The sequence below is a fragment of the Cyprinus carpio genome, chromosome B12 (assembly GCF_018340385.1).
Source record: "Cyprinus carpio isolate SPL01 chromosome B12, ASM1834038v1, whole genome shotgun sequence".
NCBI classification, from domain to species: Eukaryota; Metazoa; Chordata; class Actinopteri; order Cypriniformes; family Cyprinidae; genus Cyprinus; species Cyprinus carpio.
This window is the reverse complement of record NC_056608.1, coordinates 1,057,068-1,077,945: the sequence shown is the minus strand read 5'-3', so window position 1 is coordinate 1,077,945 and position 20,878 is coordinate 1,057,068. Positions and strand designations below refer to the sequence as shown.

The window sequence follows — 20,878 nt, the reverse complement described above, 5'->3', positions numbered from 1 at the left end:
AGAGTCCACAGGGACGAAACGGCCCTTCAGTTAAAGAAGCCAAAGGATTTTGAAGTAAATGTATCCTGTAATCGTGTAGAAAGGTAAACAAGCAGAAAAGCAGCTATACACCACAAACTGACTGATGAGTGAGAGCTAATATTTGTCCTGAAACACATCTCCCATAGGAGTCCTGACTGAATATTTCACATGGGAAGCTTTGAACCAGTGACTCACACCAACGCCGTCATCAGAAATCAACAGGAATATTTCCAAAATGACTGTTTGCTCCTACTAAAGGCAGCAGCGAAACGCGAGCGAATGCTGATAAAATCTCCTGCACAGATTCCCTGATGGCAGTAAGGAGTAACTGGGAGGAGAGAAGCGTCTGCGCTCCGCAGAACTGCAGGAGCTGCTGCCAGTGACACTGAGCCTCCAGTGAAGACACGCCGATCAGGTCAGGCCTGCACACATTTCTCATTCAGATCTAGTGTTACGCTATCAGGCCTGCCTGTGCTTTGATTAATAGACATGGTTCCACAGAGGTGCTTGCTCAGTCATATATTCTAATGTGTGTTTCAGTAAATACTTTAATGGACGAATCTTATAAAACCAGCTTGTTTAAAGGCTTTTGTGCTTTAAATGCGGTTGGTTGACATACATGAGCTTTATCAGAGGAGCTGTGCTGCTGTGTTCTTACAGTTTCATGCACTGTGCTGGTGAACTGATCTGAGCGTTTAGATTCAGTGACGCATGGTGTTTAGATGTCTCTTGGCTCGGCACTGACTGGCTTTGGGGATTTTTGCAGTGTGATGTAAATGAATATATTAAAACTGAGATTTATTACTCGAGGAATGTGTGGACGTCTTGGCCTGTCCGTTGCCCTAAAGCCGTCAGCTCAGTAAGAAGAAGATTGGTTGTTTAAAGAAGTTGAACTGTTCAGAAGGAGTGAATCTTCAGGACTGATCCCAGGAGCCAGGCGTAATTAAAACCAAATGCTGGAAGTTGACTTCAATGCGGCTGCGGATCTCTCTTTTATGTAGTTTGGCAAATCGCTCTCCTTTGTCAGCTGTAGTCGTGTCTCGTCCCTCCCCACTCTCTCGCGTTCGCTCCTCACCCCAAATACCCTCCACAGACATGAAAAAATTGATCATCATCAAATTGCTTTCATGTGCCCCCAATTGCCTTCTAGAAAAATGACATCATTGAGCGGCGTTTTTCAGCGTACCAACAAAAGAGTTGTTCTCAATTGTTCTCATGCTATTGTTCTTCATCATAGGAATTTGATTACTAATATAGTTCTGAAGCATTCCAGTTCTGAAGATTAAACGTAGTACATGAATTTCTATTTTGGCTCATGTGTTTATTAATTGCTGTGAACATATGATAACCATTTACATGAAATTATGATAGAATAGTTTACTCAAAAATAAACATTTGCCATCCAAGATGTAGATGAGTTGGTTTCTTCATCAGATTTGGAGAAATGTAGCATTGCATCACTTGCTCACTAATGGATGCTCTGCAGTGAATGGGTGCCGTCAGAATGAGAGTCTAAACAGCTGATAAAAACATCACAATATTCCACACCACTCTAGTCCATCAGTTAACATCTTGTGAAGCCATAATCTGCATGTTTGTAAGAAACAAATCCATCATTAAGATGTTTTTAACTAAAATATGAGTTCCATCTCCTGTTGTTTCTCACATTAAAATCCACCCACAAAACAGCTCATAACCTTTTAAGCTTGTAAACAGTGATTGATCTGTGCAGATTTCTCTCCTGATTCCGACTTTTTCACCGGAAAAGCATTATTATGGATTATGGACTCATATTTTAGTTAACTTCTTAATGATGGCTTAGTTTCTTTTGGCTTGGACTCTCATTCTGATGGCACCCATTCACTGCAGAGGATCCATTGGTGAGCAAGTGGCGGAATGCTACATTTCTCCAAATCTGATGAAGAAACAAACTCATCTACATCTTGGATGACCTGAGAGTGAGTAAACCTTCAGCACATTTTCATTATTGTCTGAACTATTCCTTTAAAAATGAAAGTTCAGAAAGTTTATTTTCATAGTGATGCCATAGAGAAACCATTTGTGTTACCCCAAAGAACCTTTCAGTGATCACTTCTTAAAGGAACCATTTTTCTAAAGATAAAGAACATTTAAATAATCTGAGGAACTTTTTTTATGAAGAAGCTGTAGTGGATGTTAAAGGTTCTTCATGGAACCATCAATGGCAATAAAGAGGTTTTATTCTTAAGTGTAGACTTACAGACAGATGCAACAATACAAAGTTCCCCTTCAGGAACTCGAGCTGCGTCCAAAAATGCTATGGGAACGTCCTTCAGCATGACCGGCTCTGAATAACATATGTAATCAGTCTCATGAATGGGTGAGACGTCATAGGCGGGTGACGTAGCGACCAGGAAGCTATAAAAGCACGTGAGGTGGAACGAGCGTCAGCTTTCTGTCATTCAGCGAAGCTCTGTGTGTGTGTCAGTCATACCATTCGTGTCTGTGAGTCTTATTTACTGTTGTTTGTCACAATCACAACATGGCAAAGAAAGCTGAGACTAAGACAAAGCATTTAGGTGAAAGTAGATCAGGTTTCAGATTGTGTGTTCCTCCCTGCTCACACTACATCATGAGCGGGGATACACACAGTCTGTGTGTGGTCTGCCCGCATTGCGAGCGGCTTCCCCTGCATACACTTCGCTCCCGGAGGGCTCTCTTTGAGGAGGGAGCCTTCGTCAGCGTTCCTCACGTTGCTGGCCCCGCTTCCGCTGAGGCAGAGCGGCAGCTGCACTCGTGGGGAATGGAGATGGCGAGTCCCTATCTTCTTCCTCACCTGCCAGATCCAGCACCCGCTCTCTGGGGTCGAAGTGTGCTCCGGCGCTACTTCCCCCCGGGAAGCGGACGCGACGCTCCACCTATCTGCCTCCGAGGAGCTGGATGTGGAGAGCGTTGATGATTCGCCCTCTCAGTCACCCCAGTATAAGGAGTTGTTGGAGGTGGTAACTCGTGCGGTAGCCAACCAAGGTGTCGAGATCGTGGGCGAAACCATTCTCGGCCCGCTTATTCATCCCCGCCTCTGATTATTCCGCCAATGTGGCGGGGTTGGGTGAACGTGGTTACAGATCGATGCCCCGGGTAAAACAGATGCTCGTGAGTTATCTGTCTCCCGATGATGCATCATCTTTAAAGGCTCCGGTCTTGCCCTCCAAGCCACTGCGAACCACTTTAGCGTTGGTGGGCAAGGGGTACGGGGCAGCAGGTCAGGCTGGTGCGTGTCTGCATACGATGGCTGTGTTGCAGGCATACTAGGCTGACTTGCTCTAAGAGCTAGATGAAGGCGACGAAGTTAAAGAGGAAAATGTATCAGAACTCAGGAGAACCACTGACTTAGGAGAGTCATTTATGGTTGACCCTGTCAGATTTAAAAGAGAAAGACAGGGTCTTCCTCATTGGCGCCCCGCTTGCGCCTTCTGGTCTGTTCGGCGACGCCGTCAGTTCCGTCATCGACAGATACCAGGAGGCTCGTAAACAGGCAGCGGCGTTCCAGCGGTTTCTCCCTCACCGTTCTCTAGCTCTGGGGGCTGCTGGGCAGAAGCAGCCCTGGCCGTGTACCAGCTCCTCATACAGGGAGGTGCAGATATTAAGCATTGCCTCTCGTGCTCCCCTGCAACGGGACCAAGATTGGCGGCGTTCTAAGCCGGAGGCTTCCAAGGCGAGGCCCGTTCTGAGGGTCGTGCTTCAGTCTAGGAAGCCCTCGATAAAGCGGTCCTGACAATCAACATCCAGGACCGCTGAGGGTGGGCCCTACTGGGGAAGAGCGGGGTGCACCACATTACATGGTGTCTGTCTCTCCTCAGAGCCCTCAGAGGCAGTTAGTTCAGTCGCATTCAATTCGGCGCTCCGCCGCCGCCTTTCAACGGGGTCTTTACCAAACTGGTGGGCCCCAAACAGGCTCTGATATTGGAACAAGAAGTAAACACCCTCTTGAGGAAGGAGGCCATCGAGGTGGTCCCTCCTCATGACAGAGAGTCTGGGTTCTACAGCCAAAACTTTATAGTTCCGAAGAAGGATGGAGGGTTGCGTCCGATTTTAGATCTGCGTCAGTTAAACCGCTCAGTCATGCGACTGAAGTTCAAAATGCTATCATACAGGTTGTGTCTCAGATCAGGTCCAAGGATTGGTTTGTCAAGATAGATCTAAAAGATGCTTACTTTCATGTCTCCATCCTTCCCAATCACAGGAAGTTCCTAAGGTTTGCTTTCAGGGGCAAAGCTTACCAGTATCGAGTTCTTCCTTTTGGCCTAGCACTCTCACCCCAAACTTTCATGAAGTGTATGGATGCTGCTCTGGCTCCACTATGACTCCAGGGCATCCGCATACTAAATTATATTGACGATTGGTTGATTTTAGCTCAATCAGAGCAGATGGTGGTTCGACATTGAGATGTCGTTCTCACTCATATGAGAAAGTTGGGGTTAAGATTAAACGCCAAGAAAAGTGTACTTTCTCCATTACAGAGGACCACTTAACTGGGCGTAGTGTGGGATTCGACCACAATGCAGGCAGGATTGTCCCCTGTTCGGATGAAGTCGATCCTCACTGCTGTCACGAGAGTCAAAGAAGGCCGGTAACTCACTGTCAAGCAGTTTCAGAAACTATTGGGGTTAATGGCAGCTGCGGCCAATGTGATACCTCTTGGCCTGCTGTACATGAGACCCCTACAGTGGTGGCTCAAGATCAAGAGGTTCTCCCCGAGGGGAAACCCACTTCGCATGATCAAGGTCACGCGGCGATGCTTACGTGCCTTGGACATGTGGAGGAAGATTTGGTTCTTGTCTCAGGGCCCGGTACTGGGAACTCCTTGTCGTCGTGTAATGCTAGTGACGGATGTGTCCCTCAAAGGTTGGGGTGCGGTCATGAGTGGCCACCCTGCCCGTGGTCTGTGGAGTGGTCGCCATCTCATGTGGCACATCAACTGCCTGGAGATGCTAGTCATATTTCGAGCATTGAATCATTTTCTCACAGACCTAAGAGATCGCCATGTGTTGGTGCGCACCGACAACACAGCGATGGTCTCTTAAATATCAACCACCAAGGGGGTCTGTGCTCACACCGTTTGTACAAACTAGTGTATCAGATACTTGTGTGGTCCCAGGGCAAACTCCTTTCGCTGAGAGCAGTACATATTCCTGGGCATGTGAATATGGGAGCAGACATCCTGTCGAGGCAGGGGCTGAGGCTCTTGGTCAGGCTCAGGTGGATCTGTTTGCGACTCAGATGACATCGCACTGTCCCCTTTGGTTCTCTCTGACTCATCCAGCTCCACTGGGGCCGAGGCTTCGTCTGTACGCTTTTCCCCAGATCGCTCTTCTCCCGGGAGTTTTGGCGAGAGTACGCCAGGACGGGGTCCGTCTTCTATTAGTAGCCCTGTGCTGGCCGGGCCGAGTATGGTTCTCGGACCTTATGTCTCTCCTCGACGGCGCTCCATGGGAGATTCCCGTCAGGGGGGATCTCCTCTCATAGGCGGAGGGCACTATATTTCACCCCCGCCCGGAGCTATGGAAGCTATGGGTGTGGCCCCCTGCGCATCTCGTAGCTTCTGGTCTCTCAACCGAGGTTGTTGAGACCATCCTCCAATCCAGAGCTCCGTCAACGAGGAAACTGTATGCCTTGAAGTGGAAGCTTTTCACTTCTTGGTGCGGAGATCGCCAACTCGACCCAGTTAACTGCCCAGTTGGTACAGTGCTGGAATTCCTGCAGGCCCGTTTCTCCACAGGGTTGACCCACTCCACCCTGAAGGTCTATGTGGTGGCCATTGCGGTGTACCATGCCCCTCTCGGTGACCAGTCAGTGGGCAGACACCCCCTAGTTTCACGTTTTCTCCACGGTGCGCTTAGGCTGTGGCCCCCAGTACGATCTTGTGTCCCCACGTGGGACCTGGATGTGGTTCTAGAAGCTCTTTGCGAGCACTGGACGCATACGTCCACAGAGCTGCCCTGTGGAGAAAGGCAGACCAACTGCTTGTATGCTATGGTCCCCCTAAGAGAGGTCTTCCAGCCACAAAACAGACCCTCAGTCGGTGGATAGTGGATGCGATTACTATTATTTATGAGTCCATTGATCTCCCCTCACCATTGGGGGTCAAGGCTCACTCTACCCGAAGTATGGCCTCCAAGGCCTTCTTGGCAGGTGTGTCTATGCAGGACATCTCCAACGCAGCAGGATGGTCCATGCCCCTCATGTTTGTCAGATTTTATGGTCTAGATCTTTGAGCCACTCTGGGGTCTTCTGTTCTCTCATCCTAGCACACACTAGGCAGGGATTTGCAAGGACGCAGCTCGAGTTCCTGAAGGGGCCATAGCGTTTTCGGACGCAGCTCGAGTTCCCTGAGGGGAATGTCCCAGGTTACATATGTAACCATGGTTCCCCGAAGGGAACGAGATGCTGCGTCTCAAGGCCATACTTTCGGCATCCCTGCCAGAGCTTGCTTCATTCCTAGAAGCTGTCACTTGTTCCACCATTTGTGCTTTTATAGCTTCCTGGTCGCTACGTCACCCGCCTATAATGTCTAGCCCATTCATGGGACTGATTACATATGTTATTCAGAGCCGGTCATGCTGAAGGGCATTCCCATAGCCTTTTCGGACACAGCATCTCGTTCCCTTCGGGGAACCAAGGTTGAGTACGTAACCTGGGACGCTTTCTTTAACTCTGGAAAATACACGTATGTGATGGTATCACCATGAATTTCATTACATTTACATTTTTCTTACATTGTTCTTTTATATATATATATATATATATATATATATATATATATATATATATATATATATATATATATATATATATATATATATTAACCATATGGAAGTGTCACTACATATAAATATATGTTTTTCCCTAGTTATTTTATCAAGGTCACTATTATTTACATGTGATTGTATATGCTTATTATAAACACTTATTTTATGATCTGAAGTCCTGTTCTGTCATTACAGATGCTTTTCATTTAATTGACAGACTTTGTCTTTCAGACTTTCATTTAGTTTGCATTTTTTGGCTTTACTTTTTGTGAATTTTTTGGTATTATGAGGTATTATGAGATATGGTGTCAATATTTCTCATATGTATTAGACTAAATAATCAAGAGGATTTCATTACTGTACAGTTTTATTGCAAAGGTGAACCAGATGAAACAGGATAACCTGTCAATCTCAATAATTGCCAGGTTATGTGAGTGAAGCCAACGAGAAACGCAGAACAAATAAAACTTTATCATAAATCATCAGTCCTAAGCTGGAGGATGGAAACATGAAGGATGATTCCATATACAGAAGTCATCAGTCATTTCCTACTGTTTGTTTGAATAGATCAACAATAGCATAAGTGTCATGGCGATGTGCCAGATATACATTCTTATGACCTTCATGCACTTTTCTGATGTAAGATAAAAGAAGAAAGAAACTGCAGTTAGAATGTTACCCTACTGTATTTCAGACACCGAAATGCGTATTGATCAGATCCAGTTCAATCAGCTCATTGACCATTCATAGTAACAGGCTGAGCATCTTAAAGAAGCCGCCTGGAGTGTTTAAATATTTGTCTGATCCAAACACAGTTGATGAGTCACGAAACAACAATGTGAGTAGAATGAGCGCCTAGCGCATTCCCTCCAAAGTGAGGACGAAAAACAAAATCCATTCTCCTGCATGCATAGCATCAGCACCAGAGTCCATGACATCAATCCAAGAGAAACGGCAGAAATAGCCCTTCTATTCCTGGCCCTCGCCAGCACTTTGTTACTTTTTCTAAAAATAACTTGCATTTTAAAATGATAAGCTTTATCCATTTGCTTGATTTGATTTATTTTTTCTCCGCAGCTGTGATTCTTATGAAGTATGTGATGACATAAGCCCCATTATTTGTACAGTTTCTGGCAATTCCCACATGATGCTCCACACATCCATCCACTTTAGTCCAAATTAGAGTCTGATTGCTTCCCAAAGCATGCATCATTATACATCTTTAGGGAATTGCTGTAATCAATGGCAGACAGACTCAAATCTTAACTTCTGCTACAAAATAACTATAAACCTACAAAATAATTGATTACTTACATTATAACCTCGCTTTTGATTTCAGGAGAACTTGTGTATTGTCCAACCTTTTCCAAAATTAAAAATGCATCAAAAATGTATATTTAGGAACTGTTTCATAACCATGAGATACTGCTTGAGGCATTTCACAGAATGATTCACATGAAGTCACAAGGAACTGGATCATAATGTTTGCTGGAAAATAGAATACACTGAAGAATACTTATCAGATTATAGAAATTTAGAGAGATTATCAGGATTCATGTTTGTTTATACTGTATAGCTACTGCATCATATTTGAAACACAAATGTCTAAGGCTCTAAATGATCGGTCTTTGCTGTTAAACCTGTTTCACACAATCACACACACGTATGCAAGTGTTTTTTTGTTTTGTTTGTTTTTTTTTTGCAATATTTTGTCGACCGTAGTGTGGTCAGTCAAGGGGAAAAGGGGAGTAACATTCATTTGGGAGAAACACACATTTGTAAAACACGCTTGGTAAAGAGTGAGGCAAGACTGCAAGTAAGTGTTTTACTGAACCAAACTGCAAGTAAGTGTTTTATTTACACAACGTGGAGAATGGGGGAAAATATTCATATGGAGAAGTAGAAATAAATTTTTTCCATATTGCTCATGACATAAAGATAAAGATACTTGATGTGAATTAGATACATGTGGAAGTTCAGATTGAAGAACTAGCTAAAGAAACACTTCATTCAGTTCTTCACCATGATCTTTCTAATGCACACACTGGGTTTATTATGAATGAGACAAATGTGATTCATTGCAGTCTGCTGTTTTTAAGTTGATTCATGGTCCATAAATGCACAATGATGTCAGTTTCATTTCAACATAATTTCTCCAAAAACGTACCTTTTTTTGATCAATGTACCATTTAAAAACTTTTGGCTGCAGTCATCAAGAGATGGAAGATCACAAGTGTATGACTTCCATTTATAAGCAAAGTTTCATAATATTTCTGGCAATGAGGGTTAAGATAGATTCTGATCATTTCAGTTTGATCATGGTATGCTACTTATCAAACCGATCTTCAGCAGGTATTGAACTATTTGCTAATCAAAAACATTTTTTTTTTATTAATACATGTATGCTTGCTCATAATGCATTAACTGTTGATCATTTGCAGCCGTTATGGTCAACGCCAACTCTGAGACGAAGCGTATGTTGTTTTGTGATGTAATGTGCTGTGTGATGTAATCATGTTGCTGGCCATTGTGTGTGGCTGAAGATGGAGGCTCAGAAAAGTTGAATTCCTTTCTATTTTTTCTCCAAATTCTGTTTTTTTTTTCTCATTTAAATTTTTGTAGACTCTGTTTTAATGGTTAAATCTAAAAAAGGGGGTGAGGGGAGGGGGTTGGGGGGAATCAAAAGCATGTCTTATTAATTGAAATAGTGAAACACAATTTATCAGCAATTTTTTAAAAGTTTAACAAAAATTACACTTTTAAGGTCCTATGAAATATGTTTTATTTTTTCTCAAATGTATTTATTTATTTTACCAAATTATGTGTTTTCCATTCATTTTCTGGATTCAATTTTAATGGTTTCATTGAATTTTATTAATCAAAAACATATCTAATTAATTTATTTGATAAAAAAAAATTGTTTTATTTAGTTCTCCTTTTTCAGAAATACTGTGTTGTGCATTTACATTTTTCTGGTTAATAAATTCTGGTAAATCATTTTATTCTGGTAAATATTCCTTTAAAATAATGTTTTAATAATAATTTTGTTATTGGTAGTACATTACATTAAATAAGATTTTTCTTTCACAGTTTCTTCGAGTTAAACTAAACTTTGTTGTGTTGTGAAGACCTTTATGTTTCTGTTCGTATATGATATCACGGTAGTTTTCCTGAAAATAAATGGTAAAATGCTCCTAAAATGACTTTCAGAGCAGTTCTAGAGATTATGTTTATATGTTTATCTACTCATATTTCGAGGAGGCAGAGGCTAAAAACACTGCAAGCATCATGACGGCACTTCTGCGCCATTCATTCAGTCAGAAACACACAGAACATGCAGGATTCATATTTAAATATTATTTTTCCAGCAAATTCTGTGACATTCCACATTATACAGTAAATAAAACATTTTATGACTGGATTCCATGATTCTGTCTGTGTTTTCGCCATCGCAGAAATCTAGAGCTCTGCCAACACAACGAGGTCGTTCAAACTGAGTGTGGAGCCTGTGACCCAGCGGCCCATGGGACGTGTTTTTCTCAGAATTGGTGAGCGCTGGGTCGTGGCGTGTGACGGTCCAGAGCGTTTGTGTGTTTGTTTGTGTGTTGTGTGAGTCTCCAATGGCCTTCAGATCCTCTGGGGTTCGTCTTTTTGAGTTTATGCCCAAAAATTCCTGCGAGTTGAAGCAACAATGTTGTTTTGTCTCCAGTTCCCTTGATTCTGTGAGCGAGGACTGGAGTAGATGAATATTGATGAAAAGTAAAACCGGTAGAGTGAAGAGGAAATTCTATGCTGGAGTTATTTCAGGACATGGATTTCGCTTTGTGTATCTCACATGCTCTAATGGGTTTCTTTGATGAAACGAATTTGAATTGAAAAGTGAAGGGCAAAAATGTTTATTAGGAAAGGAACCAGGAATGAACTCATATTTCTGAGCAAACCTGATATAAGACTTAATTGACAGAACAAAACAAATCTTTGGTTAAATTAAGTAGATAAATCATCATGAACAATTTCATGAACTAGAAATACTACAAAATCTTAAAAAAGGCTATAATATGTGGTTGTATTTTTTTTCTTTTTTTCAGTTCTTTAAAAAATAGTTTATTTTAAAGTAGGCTAGCTATTGTTACGGTAAATGATTTTCATTTTCAAATAATTTTTAATGAGAAAAAACTGCATTATATATTTATTATATGCATTAGACATTATATTGGTGTAGTTGACATTTAAAAAAGATTAGATTGATCCTATTTTTTGAGTGTGAGCTATACCAATATACTGCATGTTTTTATTGTCATTCAAAAAAGCATTAATTTACTGTTAAAATATTTGCATTTAAATAAAATAGCATTCAAATAAACAAATAACAAGAACAAGAATTGAAATAACAATTACATATTATAGCCTTTTTTAAAGATTTTGTAGTATTCCTAGTTCATGAAAAAAAAAATGTGGGAAAATAATTATTAATTTTAGCCAAATTATTTTTTTAGGTTTTGTATTATTATCCATTCCATCACTAAAACATATTCATTTATACAAACAGCCTCAGAAAAGTATGCATGGGAGCAACCACAGCCTTTGCATTGTTTGCTTGGGGGCGAAGCAGTCAGAGAGAACTGGCTGTCCGCATTTCGAGCACCTCTCGCTGCAGACACTTCTTTGAGGAAGGAACCCTCGCCAGCGTTCCTCGTGGCTCAGGCCCCACTGCTGCCGAGGCAGAGTGGCAGTTGCGGTTGTGGGGATCGCAGATGGATCTGGTGGAGGGAATGGAGACAGGCGATTCCTTTTCTTCTTCCTCGACCAACAGATCCACAACCGCCTCCCAGGATTCGGAAACATGCTCCGAGGGAGTGGTTTCTTCCCCCCTGGGGAGAGGGCTCGACACTCAGAATGTCTTTCTCTGAGGAGGGTGTTGGCGAGAGTGTGAATGAACCCCATCAGTTCGCCCAGTATGAGGAGCTTGTGAAGGTGATAACTCGCGCTGTGGCCAAATTAACTCTCGAGTGGACTGCCGAGAAGCAGACAGAACCGACTAAGAGCGAGCTTGATGAGCACTTTTTATGGTCTAAGGGGTACACAGCGGTGGGTCAGGCTGTTAACGTGTTAACCCTGCCACTGCTTCAGGGCACAGCGGTCTCCAGTGAGCACACAACCCAGTGTCTGCCCGGAAATAAAGTGGCTCAGGGAGGCCTGCTACTTCTAGGGACATCTTCTATTACACCGGAGTTCAGTCTTGAGAGACTGATTCCCTTAGTAGATTTTCTGGCATTGTGGAAGCTTCTGCCAAATATCTCACGATGGGTTCTGCAGATTGTAGAAAGGGGTTACAGAATTCAGTTTGATCCTCTGCCGCTTCATTTCAACGGGACTGTGTCCACTGTGGTGGGTCCAAAGCAGGCTCTGGTGTTAGAACAAGAAGTTAACACTTTCTTGAGTAAGGAGGAGAGTCCGGGTTCTACAGCCAGTACTTCATTATTCAGAATAAGGATGGGGGTTGCGTCCAATTTTAGATCTGCATCAGTTGAACCGCTCAGTCATGCGGCTGAAGTTCAGGATGCTCACACTCAAGCAAGTGGTGTCTCAGAACAGGTCCGAGGACTGATTAGTCACTATCGATCTACAAGATGCATAATTCTATGTCTCCATCCTTCCTCAACACAGGAAGTTCCTGAGGTTTGCTTTTGGGGCCAATATCGGGTTCTTCCGTTTGGCCTTGCACTCTCCCCCTGAACTTTCACGAAGTGTGTGGATGATGCTCTGGCTCCAATATGGCTCCAGGGCATCTGCATACCCAGCTATATCGACGATTGGTTGATTCTAGCTCAGTCGGAGCAGATGGTGGTTCGGCATCGAGATGTCGATCTTACCCATATGAAAGAGTTGTGGTTAAGACCTAACGGCAAGAAAAGGGTGCTTCCTCCATCACAGAGGACCACCTATCTGAGCGTGGTGTGGAATTCAACCACGATGCAGGCATAACTGTCTCCTGCTCGGACTGAATCGATCCTCACTGCAGTCGCGAGAGTCAGAGAAGGCCAGTTACTCACTGTAAAGCAGTTTCAAAAACTGTTGAGTCTGATGGCAGAATGCGTCCAATGTGATACCTTTTGGTTTGCTGTACATGAGACTCCTACAGTGGTGGCTCAAGACCAAGGGGTTTTCCCTGAGGGGGACTCCGCTTCGTATGATCATGCTTTCGTGCCTAAGACATGTGGAGGAAGCCTTGGTTCTTGTCACAGGGCCTGGTGCTAGGGGCTCCTTGTCGTCGCATAACGTTAATGACGGATGTGTCTCTCACCGGTTGGGGTGCAGTCACATGTCTTTCTGTTAGCCATACCATCACTGAAGAGAGTCTGAGATTTGCAGGCCCTGTCAGTGGCTCCCTCTTTCCTAGACTTTGCGCCTGGCTTGGCCAAAGCTTTCTGTACCCTAGGCAGGGGTACGTCACTAAAGTGCCCTTCTCAGTATCAAGGCCTGTCGGACTACAGGCTTTCTGTCCTCCTCCTTTTCAGGAGCCTGACCAGCAGAAGCTTAACTGTATGTGCCCAGTGCGAACACTGGATGCATGCATCCACAGAGCTGCCATGTGGAGGAAGTCTGACCAATTATTTATCTGTTATGGTCCTTCCAAGAGGGATCTGCCTGCTACTAAGCAGACCCTTGTCAGTGGATCGTTGATGCCATTTCTTTGTCATATGAGTCCTCTGGTCTCCCCTCACCCTTGGGGGTCAAAGTTCAATCCACCAGAAGTGTGGCGGCCTCCAAGGCCTTCCTGTCGGGATGGGCTACGCAGAATATTGTAATGCTGTGGGTTGGTCTACGCCATTCATCTTTGTCAGGTTCTACGACCTTGACATTCTAGGACCTGGTTCCTCCATCCTTTTGCCATAGTTGTGCTGAGTACATACACACTATGCAGGTACTCGAATGTCTGGCGGTGTCGGCATTCTCATTCCCAAAGCATCTCGACACAGCTTGAGTTCCTGAAGGCGAACACCTCAAGGTTACATATGTAACCCTAGTTCCCCAAAGGAACGAGATGCTGTATCTCCTGCCATACTTCTGGCATCCCTGCGAGCGCTGTTTCCACCACACGTGCATTTATAGCTTCCTGGTCACTACGTCACCCTGTCCGTGACGTCACCCATCCATTCGACTGATTACACATGTGATTTAGAGCATGGTCACATGGTAACCCTTGTTCCTTCGGGAAAGCACCTCTTATGTAATCTTGAGGCGCTTTTTCTGATAAAAGGGTAGTTTTTGATATGTTAAATTAGTGAAAATATTAGCTAAATTTTAGTGGTACTTGATGGATCAGTTTTTGACTGACACTAATATTATTGCTGTGTATATTTTTATATGCATCTATGTAAATATGGGGGTTCATGAAACCTTTTGTACTTCAACTTTTCTAGATGCACCAACATATCAAATAGGCCTGAAGTGTGCAAGTCATTTTTCTGGAGATGTGACTTGAGTGCTTCCGTCTGCTGCTCTGACATTCGGCTTTATCTGAGTGTGAATGCAGACGCTCAGAGAATCAGGCAGCAGCAGATACTGTACACAGCATGATGGGAGTTTGTCGTCAGCAGGATCCAAACCGTGAGTTTCATGCTACGGTTTATTCATGTAGAGCCTTTCTATTATCATTGGTAAATCAAGCCTGCATATTTCTGAAATCTCATTTTGAATGGTCCTGTTTGCCTGTGGGCTTTGGGCTGGAGATGTTGTTCTGTTTCCAACCACACTAGCAAACCATGATCAACATCCACTACAGGAAAACATCTGGTTCCTCAAACGGCAGTGTATCAACATGAATCGGTGTCGTGTGAGGTTCTGTCACTATGTTTTACAGTCATACGCTCTGTATCAAAACTCATTATGTACAGCACATTCCTCTGCTGTGCAAATCAAACACCAGTTTCTGTTGTGTTTGTAAAGCCCTCATTTGCCTCGTTTGCTCATACGGGTTTGTGCATAATGAGATCTTTCATGTATATGTTGGTTTCTCCACAGATGCACACATCTGAAGCTCTCAGAGGATGAGGAGGAGGAGGAAGCTCAGGTGATTCGACCGCAGCTCCTCCAGGACATGTTTTGAGCACCATTTAAGAGCACTACATTGACAACATGATGATCTGATCATCATCTACTTCTGAGACTGATCTGAGATCTGGACCCTGATGATCACAAACGCTGCTGTTGATCATTATTTTCTCAGGTATGACTTTATCACAGTACATTACATAGCACGACTATGCTGTAATCTTGATTATAAATCAATATCATGTACACTGCCGGTCAAAAGTTTGGAATGATTAAGATTTTATGTAATGCTTTTTAAAGAATTCTAATATGCTGATTTAGTGCTCATTATATTATTGGTGCTCAATTTATTATTAATAAATTTATTATTTATATCAGTTATTATTTATGTTGAAAACAGTTAAAATTGTTCACATTTTATGTTTCAGGATTCTTTGATTAACAGAAAGATAAAAAAAAAACATTTATTTGAAATAGAAATCTTTTGTCTTTACTGTCACTTTTGAGGTATCCTTGATTAATAAATGTGTTAATTTCTTTTTTTATATATATACTTTTGTAATGCTTATTAATTTTGAATTTCCACTGAAATATTCAGCAGCACAACTGTTTTCAACATTGATAATGGTCAGAAAAGTTTCTTGAGTTCTAAATCAGCATGAATGATTTCTGAGGGATCATGTGACACTGAAGAATTCAGCTTTGATCACAGGAATAAACTACTATATATTCAGATGGAAAATGCTATGTTAAATTGTAATAATATTTCGTTATTTTTACAGTATTTTTTATCAAGTAAATGTAGCCTTGGTGAGCAGAAGAGAAAACATAAAAAATCATAACTATTCTAAACTTTTGATCGGTAGAGTATCTTTTCAATAATTAAAAAGCACTGTAAGGTTGAAGTATTTTGTGAATAATCAGGTGTCAAAGGGAACGTGTGCATGACATGAGTCATGTTTATTCTGCTACTGCACGTAATGTTGTAGTTTTAGTATATCTGACCCAAAGGTCTGGTTCAGAGCCGGTTTATGCTAGGGATTAAGAAGGATTGTGCTCATCTAAAATCATTTCACCTTGAAGAAAAATACCTGAGAGTATTTAACAATTCAGCGAGTAAAGCATGTCTCATTTCATCTACACGCTCTTCATCACACGTCTGATGAATGAGTCAAAGGCACAGCAAAAAAAAAAAAAAAAATATATATAAATATATATATATATATATTTTCTTAATTGCTATTTTGGTCTTGTTTTCTAAACATTCTTAAATCAAGATGCTTTCACTTGAGAAGCAAAATGGCTTAAGATATTAAGATATTTTTTACATTCTAAAAAATGTATCAACTTTTCTTAGTTTTTGCTTAAAACAACAATGGGGTCATAAAAGTAATCTTAATTCAAGGGGAAAACAAGATTCTTTTTCTGACCCTATTGGCAGATTTGTTCCTGTTGTTTACTACTTTTGTCAACCGAGTGAAAGTGAAGCAGGTCCGAGGCTGCTCTGATTGGATGGAGACTGGGCCTAATTTGTATATTCATGATTCCTCAAAATACTAACTGAGGTAAGGATGAGTTAAAACATGAAGAAATCATTTTCATTTTAAGGAATCAAATTAGTGATCAGCCTGGCCGACACCAAGCAGGGCACCTGGCACATACTGTGAACAAGAAACATTTCTTTTTTATATATATATTGTGGAAAGATTTGCATAGTACAAATTGGTTTATTCTCTTCCCTCTGTCCAGATTTCCGTACCTCGCCTTCTTTAAAGTATTGCCAGTAACTCTCTTATAAAATGAGATGCAAATTCAAATGAAGAGCATTAGCTGAGCGTGTGTTTGTGTGGAAAGCGCATGGTTTGCTGATGTTACAGGATCTGTGCGTTGAAGTCGTTTGCTTAGGTGAGCGGTGAGTGGATGAAACATCTGCTTACAGTCAAATGCTGCCCTCAAACACGCTGTAAATATTTTGATAAGAGAATGCACTATAAACAACATCAGTCTGTTTGCATATGATAGCCGACATAACTAAAAATAAAGAACGATATAGACCATCCAAGAAAAAACACATCTACCCACACACAGATAAATAAAATTCACTTTAATTTAATCTTCTGATATGGTAATATGACGGTGATTCTGTGTTTTTCGGTGTGTTCAGAGGATGATGGGATAGCCCGTCTGTATCTGAGCTGTATCCGTCATCTGCTTTGATCCCTTCAAGCTCAGAAAGCTGCAGATGTTCTCAATCGCTTCACTTTACCGCATTAGTTTAGTTTTAATTGCATCTGCATAAACAAGTCATGTTTTTCTGTTTATCATGCATATTTCCATGAGTGGCCTTCATAGTTTGTGTTCAGTGCTCATGAAGTGTCAACATGTGCAGTCGATTCGGCTGAAATCTAATACGGGGAATTATTGGGAAAATGCCTTACTGGTTGATGTGATTGTTTGAATGTCTTTCTTCGTGGATTACGTTTTGTGGCATCTTTACTATAATAAAATAATTATTTGACCGGACTTTCTGTGTATGATAATAACCGTAGGACAGCATTTGGTGTTAATCTGTACTGTGATTTATAAAAAATGGCTAAGTTTTGCAAAACAAAATACTGAATCATTGCCATGGCTTTCGCCGTCTGTCATTGGTCAGTCAAATGAATAGTCCACTTCATTGTTTGGGCCAGTGATGCTGTGTTCATGATGTTCAAACAAACAGAGCAATGTCTGATATAGTCTGTTTACACATTTCCAGGAAATGAACCCATGAATGGCTTAATAATCAGCATATAGCAAAATATTATAATGTACAAATAAATTACACACATTAAATCATAGTTACTAATACATTATTTAATAAACATCATTTTGACTTGTCTATTTTAGTTATTTTAATAATATTATTTGCTTTAAATAGTTTTAATTATTAATTTATTCTTTTAAATATTTGTAATTTATTCCTACTTTAAAAAAATAATTTTAATAAATTTGCTTTGCAATAACGACAAACTTTAATAAATTACTAATTAAATTATTTAATTTAATGTCATTATTGATTAAAAATCTATTAATAATATCTATGAGTTATTTTGTTATTATTAATATTATTCAACTTAAATATTTAACATGTTTAAATAACACACATTAATATTTACTAATATCATTTAATTATCATTTATACTGAAATTTTAATTTTTATTAATTAATCATTTTATATATTATTATTACTATAATTTAATTTAAATGTTCACATTCATTTAATTTCAATAATAATGTAACGTACAGCTGTCTATTTTATATATATAAAATAAAAAACTGAAACACTGAATGAGCTATGATAGGCTTTGAAGAATGAAGAAATCTTCAGAAGAAACCAACAGCAGCAAATTCTTAACATGTGCTCAGATATTTTAGATCAGATGGTTTTCTCATAGATCTACTAAATACATCACATAATGTCAGACCTTTATATGGAGATCTCCTGCAGAACTGTGCCCATATTTGTCTGTTTGTGTGTATCAGTGTGATCTGCGTGTGAGAACAATCGTTTTACATTTGAAGAGCTGGATGTAAGATCTGATATTTCTAAGGTCAGATGTAGTCGAGAGGACTTAAATAGTTTGAAGGCTCGTTTAATTGCAGTGAGATTCTGTCCACCGCTGGATTAATATCTGTTGTGGCAACATGTGACGGCTCATGCTTGAGCGGCTCAGATGAGATTTCCTGCTGTTCCTTTGTGCCACAGTCGTGGCTGAGCGCTTTACCAGCGACACGGCAGATAATGGAACAACCGTTCTGTTACAGCGCTTTCTGAGTATGTCAGACGTCAGATCCGCTTCAGAGAGAACACCTCCAGCTGATCATCAAGGACACAAACATTAGAGATTCAGTTTTTATATTTTATGGATCATTTGCTGTAGCTCTTTGCGAATGTTAAGCTGTTTTAGATCAAACAATGAAAGTCAGTGGGGTCCAAAACATCCCAGGACTTAATTGAAGAAAAAACATTGAAATGTCTTCACTGATGTTCCGCAGGATACAGAAGTCACACAGGTTTGGAACAGCATTAGCGTCAGTACATGATGACACAATGGTCATTTTTAGGTAATGCAAATATTAAAATGTCATAATGAATGGTTTTGGAGTACAGAAATCATTAACTGAAAGGAACTGATGTTTAAATGTTTCTCCAGTGCAAATTTTTGTGTCTAAATCATGCACACAACATAGATACATTACAACAGGTGAACATCTAAACTGGGTCGATAACATTGATTGATTGATTGATTTATTTAATTTTTAGTCAATCCTCACTTTCATGAAGTACTTCTTAATGTTGATCTTTTAGTCCTGTTTTCAGTTGATGCAGTTATGACGCATGTATGTGTATATATATATATATATATATATATATATATATATATATATATATGGGTGTAGTGAAGCTATCATCTCTTCTACTTTACTATTACTATTACTACTGGTTACAGCAGCAAATAAACATGAATGAACATCAGAGGAAACAGAACAACTGACTGAAATGAATCATGAATCATGTAATCAATCAATCAGAAAGATGTCAATAAAACAGCTTAAGATCAATAATGTCATGTAACGTCACATTTACTTGTAGCTTTATTCTCAGTTATATTTTTTGGCTTAATGAGAACTTTCATTTTGATTTTGGTAAAAAATTTGTTTCGGTGCACCCTTTTAAGCAGATCTCCTTCACACACTGAAAAAATAATAAAAAAAAAATAACCTAAAATGAACTGTTGAAGTCAATAAAATATTATTTAACATCACTGAACTAACCTATATACATTGATTTATACCAGCAAAACTCATTATTATGGGTTAAACCCAGGTAAGATTTTTTTCCAGTGCATGACAGACATGTTTCGGTTTTCAGTCTAGTAGTACCGAGACTGTTTTAATAAAGATTTTATGAACATCATTCGGAGTTTAATCTCATTGTAGACTTTAAAGAAAGTAAACATGATAAACCTGCAGCCAAATGGGGAAAAATGAATCAAAATGAGCAATCACATCACTTAAAATAGGCATTTTGTGCAAGTCGATCGATTTCATTGTGTTTCCTGGCTGATCCTGGAAAACGGCTGCTGTCTTTGGAGAAGAAAATAATTCAGTACAGCACTCTGTGGTCATTTCCCACTAAACGCTTTGGTAGCTCTTATCACATGGGAACCAGCACTTATCTGATGATATCACAGCAAACTTTCCAAACGATCTCAAACGTCAATAGGTCTTAAAGTCACTGCATTTTTGGGATGCCTTCCACAGACTTTCAAAATATCACTATATTACAGCTCAAATCTGACTCTCTTTCATAAAGCTATTAAGCCAGAGCTTGATAAAACAAAATCTATGATGACAGCTTGTTATCTTTGACATTTAATGCAATAAAACACTTGTGGAATCGATCGGACAGGCCGAGCGCTGAGTACATAAACATGAAAGCTAATCGTGTTGAATTCTGATTACGCTGATCATCTCAGACAATGATGGCCTGAGCGCTGGCTGAGCCCCGCTTCATTTCCTACCGGTTATTCAGAGTCTCATTTTCTAAATCAAAACAAGCAGTCGTGCATAATGAAGCCTAGCATGTGAATCCTATGGAGTCTCTGTGAACGGGCCGCTCCTCCTCGAGCTGCAGTTGCTGTTGGCATGTGTCTGTACTGACAGCACTGATGTGAACCTGATGACAGAAATCATGTGAACGCTCTTATCGTCACGCTTATCGTAAATATTAGAGCAATCACAGCAGCAATTAGGCTACTTGGCTACAAAATTGTGTTGTTTACATGCCTATGGCTAGAACGAGAACTGATTAATGGTAATAGCATCACATCAACCTTACTTAATACCTTACTTAATTTTAAAGAAACAGTTCACCCAGAAATGAAAATCTGCTGAAAATATGCTCACCCTCAGGCCGTCCAAGATGTAGATGAGTTTGTTTCTTCACCAAATTTGGATAAATGTAGCAT

At 40.7% G+C, this 20,878-nt stretch overlaps 1 protein-coding gene across 1 annotated transcript in view; it reads left to right on the top strand.

Annotated features, from left to right (window-relative positions):
- Positions 1 to 216: 216 nt before the first annotated feature.
- Positions 217 to 20,878, top strand: part of myocd (myocardin) — a 122,399-nt gene continuing 101,737 nt past the window's right edge. The window contains 2 exon segments of the mRNA XM_042734898.1: positions 217 to 436; positions 14,835 to 15,039. The gene's annotated coding sequence lies outside the window, so the exon portion shown is untranslated.